This window comes from Spea bombifrons, chromosome 2 (assembly GCF_027358695.1).
Source record: "Spea bombifrons isolate aSpeBom1 chromosome 2, aSpeBom1.2.pri, whole genome shotgun sequence".
NCBI lineage: Eukaryota > Metazoa > Chordata > Amphibia > Anura > Pelobatidae > Spea > Spea bombifrons.
The window spans coordinates 112,294,876-112,307,472 of NC_071088.1; positions in this window are offsets into that span (position 1 = coordinate 112,294,876).

The window sequence follows — 12,597 nt, forward strand, 5'->3', positions numbered from 1 at the left end:
TACTACACTAACTTCTATTGAGTTAGTTTCAAAATACATTTAAAAAAACCTTAAAACCAGCTTTTGTTTAGGAAGTTCTTTGTCACTATTACGTTTGTGTTTATCACTATGACTTGCTTAATGACAATATTAATGATAATATTTTAGGTGGCAAGCATATATTTTCCAAGAGTCCCGTTGTTATGAGGGACATCCCTCTTTCTTCATCCTTATTTTCTAGGAGCTCACTTTGTTGTTACAAGTGTTTTAAAAACCTAAACATAACAATAACGTATATATAAACAACACATGTCCCAATGCAGTTTTTCTGATTTGAATTATATTGTATGGAATGCCCAACTCATGGCGGCCACGTAGCCCAACAGTCATTATGTCTGTATTGAAACGCCATGGCAGGCACACAATGTGAAGACCCTGGTCTGACAGTTCAACTACAACTGGAAACATTGGTAATGTCAATCAATAAGCCCTTGCCCATAGCTTCCATGTACCAGGGGAGGGCTAGCAGTATTTAGCCCAAGGGATAAGTCCAGCCTAGTGACACAATGATTAAGCAGTCCAAAATAGACTTGGCAGACGTTGTGCACTTGTATCCTATTGTGTCCAAAACACATTGGCACAAAGTGACTGCATGAAAAACCCCTGCAAAGAGCACAGAAAGGAACTAGTTATCAAGTAATGCTGCCTAAAGTCTTTACTCTACAACCCCTGGTAGCAACCTTGACCCAAAATCAAAGCAGCGCGGTGGGGTTATTGCCCCTCATACTAGCCCTCCCCTGCCAGGTACAATATTGTAACATAATCTTGGATCCCATGGGCATCTGTTTACAGATTTCTGACAGGCTATGCTCTTAGTCCCCAGTGGCTGAGATACACTATTGCAGTGATATGATGTTCATGGCATTATGTTCTTTTATTTATATAGCAATTTATATAATAATTTACGCAGTGCTTCTTACAACAAATATAACAAAACTAGAACTGACAGACCAAGACAAAGCAATATATTAGGTAAATATAAATTAGGTAAAGTTTGATCGCAAACTTACAACCTAGAGGCTGGTTGACGTGCTACATCCTGTTAAGGCATTATGGTGCCTCAGTATCACAATAAAACTGGTGTTATATTACCTTCTATTTTTACCAACAAAAGAAGACATTATCCATGAATTGGATTCTTCACAATAAATAATAAAATGAAGGAAAAAAGTCAGAATACAATTTATAATAATTGTACTTTATAACACACCTGATAATGCTGATAAAAAAGAAGTAACTAAAAAAGTATTACCTGGAGCTCTACCCTAAATTTTTATTCACTTTTGACATTGTTTTCTCAACCCTGAAAAAAAAACCTGTGTCCACTGGATGGCACCATTGTACTTTATATCAACAGGACAAAAATAGCATTAAAGGGACAATGTTCCATGCATCCGCAACAAGAGTGGAAGTACGTTAATATGAATTCTTCTTCAACCTTTTATAATTAATATATGACTTGCCTTAAGGAGAAGCAATAGCTCCAGAGCTGCAGTGCAATGACTCGTCCATGGTCATATTTTCATGTCACTGATTGGCTGCTTGAAAGCAATGGGAGAGCTTTTTGCGTACATGTGTGATGGGTCTTGTTAGAGCCCCTGGAACTCCCGCTTAGCTAGTGCTGGAGATGACTTGTAGTGTCTACACCATGTGGGAGCAGGCAGCAGGAAATGCCTTTGTTGGCATTACAAAAATTAATCTTCGACCTGCCAGCCAACAATGCTGGTATAGAAAAAGAAAATATATAGTATGAAGGTCCCCAAAGTGCTCAATGTGCTTACTAGTGACTGTTATTGGTGAAATGTGCTTGCCCAGGTTGAACCTCCCTAGGGGTTCATAAGCACTTTGTGCTTCAAGCTATCGCAACCTTAAGACCAGTGGATCAAATGTTTCTCCCCCATAGGCTTTTATTTTAAGATGTTTTTCTTTTATAAGCCTGATGACTTTTAGTTCATCAATGAAAATTGTAAATAAGGTACTCCAAAAGGTGTAGGGCCTCAGTGTGTACCAGATCCTCAATCTTCACCTTCCGGGGATCTGCGCTCCTTACAGGGGACATGCAGCCCCTTCCCTCCATGACTGAAGTCCCGGGAGGGCCAGATCTTCTAGGTTCTCCCCAAAGAGGGAGCCACTGAAGTCTTTAAGGAGAAATGGAGGGCAAAAGGCTCAGCCAACCCTTACCAAAAAACAGATCTTTGAGTGACCAAAAAATGAAGTGTCAAATTAAAAACCAAATGTGCAAGATATGACATTTTAAGTGATGGGTGAATGCAAAAAACGTGGTGCACTGAAGGGTCCAAAGTGCTCTTACCGACATAGTGTGCAATGCAAAAAAATACCCCCATAATAATGTCACTTTGTTAGCACCCTGGTGGACAAAACCAGTGGGCTATGTAAGCACCCCAGGCTTCAAATAACCCAATCGGCTGGATTAGCCATACTTTTTTTTATACAAGGCAGTGCAGAATGCAAAGACTGTCAGCTTCACCATGTATATACATGCATATAATTTGTAAGATCATCATCATCTTTCCCATCATAAACAGTTATACAATTGTAGGTACTTTTTGTGTTGCAGCATTGCACCAACATTCATTTTAACATTAGTGTGGAACATATTATTAAGAAGAAACAGTCTTTGTTAGCAGCCTGAAGGCTTCACCATGAATTGAGTCTGAGGCAACCGCTCTGAGCAACCTGGCCTGGCAACCTGGCAAAGGGCAGGGAGAGGTACACCTCAGAGCAACTTGGCCTGGGGAGACCAGGCTTTGGCTCCAGGATTTAAAAGGTCCGTAAGAGCGACTCTAACGGTCGCCAACAGGGAGCTCATCTAGCATCAACCAATGAAGGACAGCTGTTCTTAATTGGTTGGTGCCAGACCTGCCCCCTGCCAGTGACCAGTAAAGTCAGACCTTTAAATCCTGGCACGATCCTACAGATTCCTGTATTAACCCCTGCTACAGAAGACAGGATAGAGGCATTGACTTATATGGGGGGGGGGATTAGCTAGGAGATATTTAGGACTTTTGTCTTAACTAATAGGCTAGCCTTGTATATATACGAAGACAAACAAGAAGATTCTTTGTGTTGTATGTCTGCCGCCATATTAGTTTGTTCTTTATTCGGTTTCAACAACGAAAACGCAACATTCGTGTTCGTTTTCATGTTCTCCCGAATACAAATGCAGTCTAGTTTTGTCTCAGTTGGGAGGAAGTAACCTTCAATAAGAACCAGCAACCTGATGAACACATAAAGGTGAGCTGACCATTTTTCTGGGGACAAAATACAACACTATTGTTGCCAGCTGATTAAATATGTTCCCACCTGAAATTCTTCGGAAAACATATTATATCACACAAGGCCACCAAAACATTTATTGCTCGTTTGTAGAGGAACTTAATCTCTTCCTTCTTTATGATTCATACCGTAAATAATACTTCACTTATCTGCCTAACATTTTAACGACCACTGTTTTTGTCGGCAACTGGTAAAATATGTTCCCACCTATTATTCCTTGTAAAATGCATAGTGTAGTACATACTGCCACCAAGACATTTATTGTCGTCCCCCCCCCAACCACCTTCACCGGTATATAATAATAATTATCATACCTCCCAAAATTTCAAAATGTGAAAGAGGGACACTTTTTTTTTTTTGTTTAAATCTCGCGGAACTCACCGATACAAGCAATTGCACTTTACAATGTCACGCTTGTATCGCCAATTAAAACACGCTTTGTTTTTGTTAGCAGTCATGCATATTAAAAATAATCAACACATTGAATTGAATTCCCATGAGGCTCAGCCAGACATACTACTTCCATGATGATGGCTGAGATGCAGATGCTAGCTGTGAACTAAAATCCCCATGATTCTCTGCCACCATAATGCTGGCTGAGCATCATTGGAAGAGGAGTCCACAGCAACAGATATTTTTTTTTAAATGAAAAAAGCCTAATGTTAGCCTCCCTCCCAGGACCCTTACACACTGCCTTTACACACACCTGCCCATAAACACACCTATACACATACACTGCCCTTACACACACACGTATACATATACTCTGCCTTTACACACACACACACATATATATATATACACATACACGTTCACTGCCCTTACACACACACACACACATATACATGTACACTACCCTTACACACACATATACACATACACTGCCCTTAGACACACACATATACACGTACACTGCCCTTATACACATATAGATGTACACTGCCCTTAGACACACAAACATACATGTACACTGCCCTCACACACACATATATACACTGCCCTTACACACACACATATATACACTGCCCTTACACACACATATATACACATACACTACCTTTACACACCAGCTAACAAATACACCGGCTGTCACGACCGAGGTACGGGTTCTGGAACCGCGCTGCAGAATCGGCGCCTCCTGGTGGAGAGAGGACGCACTGCCACCAGGGCACAGGAGATACAGGCCGTTCACCACCGAGAGTAATGAGTAGGTGAAACACAGGAACAGTAAAATAAAAAATAATAACGGTATCCAAGGGGTCAGGCAATAGAGTAGTCGGGGTCACAGGCAAAGGTCAGGGCAGGCAGCAAAACAACGGAGGTCAGGTTCAAGCAGGAGTCAATACCAGAGAGATAAATCAGGATTCAGAACGCTAGTGCAGGCAAAAAGGTACTAACACAGGCAAGGGTGTAGTGCCAAATGAGGGTTTAAATATCCCTCCAACAATACAGATCCTCCTACCCTCCTAATTAGGGGGAGGAGGAAAAATGATAAATGTCACTTCATTATCTACGACGTAGAGGCGCGCGCCCCGTCACGATCCCTCAAACTCGCCAGGGACGCGCGTCTCGAAGGAGGACGGACCCGGTGGCAGCTCACCGCGACGGCGCGAGCAGGGAGTCGACCGTACGGGCTGCGTCTCGGCGTCCCTGCCGGCGGCAACACGACGGGAGCGATAACACCGGCCCATACACACACATACATACACATACGCTGCCCTTACACCCCTTTCTCCCCATCTCTTACCTCTTCCACCATCCTTCATCCTTCTTCCTCCATCCTGTATCCTGCAGTGGAAGCTCGAGGTCTGTCACTTCAGACCTCGCTTTACTACTCCCTTATCACTACGTGCCGGCTATTGCTGCCGAGCACAGGGATGATTTCATATCTCTGCTCTCGGCATTATTTGCCGGTGGGTAGTGATTAGGGAGCAGTAAAGCGAGGTCTGAAGTGACAGTGGCTGTAAACATCTAGGAGTAACAACAGGTCAGCCACAAAGTGGTAGACCACATGCACTCACAGAGTAGGACTACCAAGTGCTGGAGTGCAAATCACATAAAAAAATTGCCTGTCCTCTGTAGCATCACTCACTACAGAGTTCCAAACTGCCTCTCGAAGCAACATAAGCACAAGCACTGTGCATCGGGAGCCTCATGAAATGGGTTTCCATGGTCGAGCAGCTGCCTGCAAGCCCAGGGGACGGATGGCACCTTTTGGCCCAGAGGGGGCATATTATTTGTGCGGGTAAAGTAAATAGGTGAGAGGGAAATCATAGTTCAAAGAATACAAAGCAAAATAAATACAAATGCTTTGGTCCTTAAGGGTAACGACATGTAAAACAGGCTTGGTCGTTAAGGGGTAAACGTTTTCCATGGAACTTCCTCTTTAAAATAATTTAAAACAGTTTTATTATCACCAACAAAATCTTATTGTTACATATAGTAAGTGGCGTCTCCAACTTTCATATTTAGGGGGGCACAGGGACCAAAGTGGGGAGGGCAATTATAAAACGTTATATATATATTTATGCAATAAAAAAGAACAAGAAAAGAACAATACAGCGCTGTTATTACTAGTGTATATAGATAATAGGTGTGATTCATGTGTATAAATTAAATATAAAGTGTATTAGGTGGAGAGAAAAAAGGAGGCCCCCATATTATTCAAAAGCAAATCTATTAATAGAGAGATCAAGTGATAATTACCGATATTATCATTGTCGGTAGCAATAATGTGAAAGGGATAAATAATATTCAATGTTTGGGGGCTTGTGAACAGAGCAGCTAGTCCTTAGAAAGATGTGGAATTCCTCTTGACATGGGAAGACCTATGGTAACAAAGAATTAACTAAAAGAAGACAGGGCTCCAGCAAAATGTTAATATAAAAATATATAATTTATTAAAAGAAAAAATACACATATTGTACAAAAAAAATAAAATAATAAAGACATACAATAAAAATCTAAATATAAAAATTAAACAATGTAAAGAACAAGTAATCAATAAAAAAATGCAAATGAGGTCCTCTCCTCTGTACTCATCCCCAGAGTCTCTTTGTCCCTCATTCACTAATCCATACCTCTCATTTACTTAATCCCTGCAGTTCAGGTATAGATCAAATAAACAATTGATCAATGTGAACAGCACATGCATGTATAGATCAACTGAATAAGACATAAAAACTCTGTATTTGCAGGTATACACAAATAATGTATGGAAACATAGCATAGCGGGTATAGATCAACATAACACACAAACCCAGCATTGCAGTTATAGATCAACTGGAAATCACATGTAAACTCAGCACTGAGGGTATAGATCAAATAAACAATACATGAAAACAGCTTTGCAGGTATCCATCAACTGAATAAGACAAACAAGCCCTGTATTTGCAGGTATACATAAATCATGTATGGAAACATACCATAGCAGATATAGATCAACAGAATAGCACAAGAAAACAGCTTTGCAGATATAGATCAATTGGAATTCACACCAGCACACAGATAACACACATAGGATTTGCCATCTTTGTCCCCAAACAGCCCAGCATATGACATCTTTGTCCCCAAACAGTCCACCCTGTGCCATCTTTGTCCCATAAACACGCTACCTGTGCCACCTTTTACCCCATAAAGACCCTGCCCGTGCCATCTTTGCTTTTCCAAAAATCATTATTACATCTATAATACACACAGATGCTTTTACAGTCACTCACTAATTCACACAATCATTAATTCTCTCACTCTTTCACACAATTTAGTTACACATATTTATGAATACATTCTCACAAATTAATTCATTCTTTCACTCATTCACACAATTCTTCCACACATTAATTTATTCTCTAACTCATTTACACAATTCATACACAAATTAATTTGTTCATTCTCTCACTCATTTTGACTCTGACTTTATTACAATATTCTTATTACCCTCTTTTCTCACAATCTACCCCCTCTCCCCTTCTTACTATCTACCCCCCTCCTTCTCACTATCTACCCTCTCCCACCTTTGTAGTTCACTTACCTTCAGACGTCCTGTGGTAGGAGCGCAAGGCTTCTGTCTTCAGTGTCTTTGTCGCGGTGCGCGCTGCTTCATTGCTCAGCATGAAATGCTGGCACTGCGACGAAGACACTGAAGACAGAAGCCTCGCTGAGGAGAGTGAGGGGCAACCTCTTGGCGCCACTCTCTCTCCTCCGCATCTAGCGCTTCCTCCAGGCTGCAAAAATAAACAAAAAATGGCGTTTCATTTGGGGGGGCACAGCATGATGTAGGGGGGCCATGGCCCCGTCTTCCCCCCCTGCATATACTCCACTAAACATGCAGTGATGATAGTATCAGTCCCATTCAGCTTAAGCAAGAAAGAGGGAATGGTTTAAGTCCTTTCAACGGGTAAAAATTAGACAGACTAGATTGTTCTTATATGCCATCAAATAATATTTTTCTATGTTAAAGAAATATCACAGCTACCAGCTACCTAACCTCGGCATTGGTATGGCTTAACCTGAACTCCGGCTTCCTCACTACTTTACGTGTGCACCCTTAAAAAATGGCTTGTAAACAGCTTGTAATGGCGACTACACTTTTGCAATTTGTTTTTACCACTTTCGTCAAGGATCTCCCCCGTTACTGGAGATTCATAAGAAACAGGCAATTTTCATTAAATAAAAAAACAAGTTCGTACAAATCCGAATGCACAAGTCTAGTGCTGTCCCTGTCTTGCAATGCAATCTACTGTTCAGGGTACCATTTGAGACATGCAACTCAGGGGCTCCAGAGGAAGACAAGATCCTATTTGCATTTTCCAAAATTCCAAAAGAGATTTAGCTTGTTGTCAGAAGTTTGACATATTGCATTAGGGGAATTTATTTAGTATATGTCAGGAGAGAGATGTTTGGCCACTAGCGTCACCCATGCATTTAAGAGATGTATGCTGGTAAAGCTTGTATTCTCATAACACAGAGTTATATGACGCCCAATAATGTATCAGAGAAAACATCTAAAAACAGAACATGTGGAACCAATTTCCAGTTGATGGTGTGAACTGTAAGCATACTAATGGCCTTAACCATTTGTAGACCAAAGAGCTGGGAAGATACTGCCTAGCACTGCATTTCTAACCTCTGAAATATACAAATACACATCGCCTGGGGGGTCTGGGAATCTCCTAGAGGTGAATGTAGCAAAGGGATCAGTAACAGCCAGTAACTGATGTAGTTTACACTAAAAGCCCTGCCTTCACTCCAAACATAAGCTGTTGGTGATGGCCTCTACCATGTAAAGTCATTCTTTCAATGGTTGAGTGTGATGGCAGTTCAATTATTTGATGCTGAGTTTTTCCTTTCTTTGGTTTATTCAACACCAAATGGTATAATATGCCTGAAAAAGAGACCCAACCTCAAAGGCTTCTGATCTATCATAAGTCAGTTAGCCAATAAAGGCATCATCTTTAACAAATGTGCTTTCTTTCTATGGCAAACATTTTTTCTTTGCTTGAGCTGGACAAATTGTAAAGGCCATTGGTTAAACTTAATTTCCCTCTCTTATGGTAGTTGATGATATTTCTTAAACTGATCCTGTATTATGATAGACCACAGAAGGGTCCATTACTGTAGAACTACAGTTAAACCATAGAAAGCAACAACAGCCAAACAATAAATGCCCACATAATTTTTTTGGGATGTAAGATATAAAAGTTAAGATGGCAGCATTCATGTTGCACACATAATTACTAAATATTTATTGCTTTCTTTATCGACAAACATTATTTAATGCACAGAATTGCAAAATGTTTGATCAAGAAAACTACCAAATCCAGCTGTGCTGTGCGGTGAATCATATTTGGATTACTCAGTGCATGTGATATCAGGTTCTGGTATATTTGGGTGACATAATGCTCTCACAAGGTTTTTACCCACAGAATGCCCTGCCTCGCAGTGCTAGGGCTCAGGGTATAACCAATTGTGCTGGTCAGCAACCTCTGAAAATTATCCAAAGCACATTTTGTGATTTTCTCTTCATTTGAAAAGATGATGTTATCACCGGGCACATTCTGCATAGTCATAACCGTACTGATTCCTTTTTTCAAATACAATCGCCTGGAATATTTCCTAAGGTTGTTCAAGAATAATTTGTCCCATAAGATCTATCCCTATGACTAGTATTTTCATATCAGCTATTTGTTCCAGGACACATTTAATGTATTACTATCAACTGTAAAGTACTTCATTGCAGTATATAGCATGCACAAACATGATTAAGTGGCCATGTAAAAATTAGATGTGTCCTGGAAAACATGGCTTATATGACAACCCTACCTATAACATCTATTCTTTTGATATATAAAAATATATGGTATTTGCAATAATTTTGCACTTGGTCCTGGTTAACACAAATGAAAGACATTGTCCTAACATGGACACAATTAACTCACCATTGGTCACCACCTGTGAATTATTAATATTGCTGTGAAATTTCAGGTGCAAAATCTCCACATAGAAGGATCACTTGCTAGTTGTCTACTTAAAGGAAAATTAAGACCAATGAAGAGCATTCTAGAGAAATTAAGGATAACAACACAAATGCATAGATTATCAAACAGTTAGATTGCTTAAATACCATAGTGAGGACATCAACAATGATAAAGTGGAAGCTCAATTAAATCAGTGAAAATTTGGTATATACTTACCCAAAATTACCCAAAGTGCATTAGAATTAGTGCCTGGAAGGGGTTAAAGTACCAGTATTTAAAATACCCTGGGGGTCATTTTAACCATGGTTTGATGGGGGTAAATTAAAGTGGCTGGCTTCAAAGATGTCCCAAATAGGGCATGGGGGCTGTATGACCATATTGGAAAAAACAAATGGTTTTGAAACAGCAATATGCTACTTAGGTACGTATTCCCTATAATGTGCAAAAAAAAAAAAACAACATAAAAACATTGGTTATTTCTAAACTCAGGACAAATATTGGAATCTTTTTAGCAGTCTTTTTGTTAGCTTTTGTAGATTTTTTTATGCTTTATATAATAAAATCAAAATGATGGCATCTAAAGAAAGCCCTTATTGAAAAAATAATATATAACTTCTGTGGGTATAATTAATGACAAAGAAGAAAATTACAGCAAAACACAAGCACTGAAGAAATGTTAAAACAGCCACTGTCATGAAAAAATATTAGCTATTGTCACGAAGGGGTTAAAAGACACGCGCACGCACGCACACACACACACATACATATATTTCTAAATAGACCAACATAATAAGGAAAACTTGCACACATTGATAAATCATAATTTTATTTCAGGATCTGAGACAAAGGAGGGCTTGTAGCTTTTAATTCAAGTGATAAACCCAGCCAAGCTCATATCTGGACCTGTCATGCACAATTACCAAGAAAAACCCCATTAAAAGCCTAAAAAGGTTAGAAAAAGAAATGGAAAAAAAATGCTACTGAAATTTACCCTAGATATATAGGTGGCTGTGTTTGGAATTAAACAAATAATAACTTTCTTGCCTAAAATTATCAATTTTGCCTTTTGCCCATTGGCTAAACGTACTCTAATCTGAGACGTAATACACAGTCTGTTGGTGTGTCAAATCTTAACTAGAAGTGTTAGTTTTACTATTATTGTGCTTTAATGAAACAAAGTTGAAAAAAAGTTATACTACCCTGTGCAGTAATCCTGATATTCACAATAGACATTGTATCTCTTGCTGCATCATTTTTAATAAATGCAGATAATAAATGCAGATATGATAGTTCAAAATTCTTAACTGGTGCATCAGAAATGTAATTTGGTTGTCTTATTAATAATTTTAAGCAAAACCTGGTGCACAATATCAATAGTTAATTTACCAGCACTAGTTTGTCAATGTATTTTCAGTTTGAAGAATTCTTAAACTATTTTGCTTTCAACAAAAAAATGTATTGACTAATGTCTGAACATTAATCCCTTTACTGGGCCCCAATGGTTCAAAGGACTGCGAGAGGCCCCTGAAATCTGTGAACTTGGAGATATGCATGGAATTTTGTTTGGGGGGGGGGTCTGAATGGGTCCCAGCTGTACTTACTTAAGCTTAGAAATGTTCTCCCCACCACTCCCACAAAACAGTCACAACACACAGGCAACACAACACATAGTGTGTTATAGCTGCCACATGCCCCCAATTTCAGGGGACAGTCCCTGGAATGAGACTTTCACCCTAGCTCCTTTTTGTCCCTTGAATACTTTTTTTAATTCTGAAGGTGAAGTACCGTATTTATCGGCGTATAACACGCACTTTTTAAACCTAAATACGAAGCTGAAACCCTACCTGCGTGTTATACGCCGATAAATCCTAGAGCTGCACGATTTGCAGCGACGTCTCCCTCACTTCCGGTCCTGGGGAGGGTGCGTGTTATACGCCAGTGCGTGTTATACGTCGGCAAGTACGGTATATTTCAAAAGATAATTTTGCTTTAAATGTTAACAAATATATCCCGCATTATCAATGTCATATTAATCCTTGCCATACAATCTAGTTTATAGAATATGACCCTGAAATAATATATGAGTAATAGCAAATTTGAAAGAAGCTTGAATTTAACTGCTTCAATGCCAGCTACATGTATAGCAGTCAAAGTGGGATCAGACAGCCAACTGCATATCAGAAATGTAGCAGCACTCTCATTCCTCTAATATGCAATTACTCAAATCAGTTTTCTGTAGTGTAATGAGGCTCCTCAGTGCCTTCCCCTACCTCCCCCAGTGCAAGTCATGCATCTTCATAGAGACTTTTTTAAAGACAGGTGCCTCACATTTATTCTTAAAGTTGAGAAGCACACCAATCACTCAATGCAAGCTACTGCAAATTTTTTTACAAGACAAGGCCCCAGGAAGGCTTGACATAATACTTTAAACCTAGGAGTGTTCAGGCATTTTGGCTCACAGAACCTGTACACCTCATACTCTACACGTTAAACTGGAAAGTGTTAACTACATAAGTGTCCAATAAATCATGGTAATTCTAAGGAATTGTGTGTTACTAGTCTGCTGGGAGACTAGATCTAAATTGATCCAAGCGTCACTTCCCTTTGCCATTCCTTATGGTCCTTTCTGCCCTTTTTGACACTGTAGAAAACACTTCTTCTACTTCATCCCCATCACAATCTTGAAAAATTAAAGTTTCAGTGACTCCTTTCATGAAATCGTATCCTCTTAAATAGTGTACCCCAAGGCTCTGCATTAGAGGACACCCAGATTTATCACCAGAAC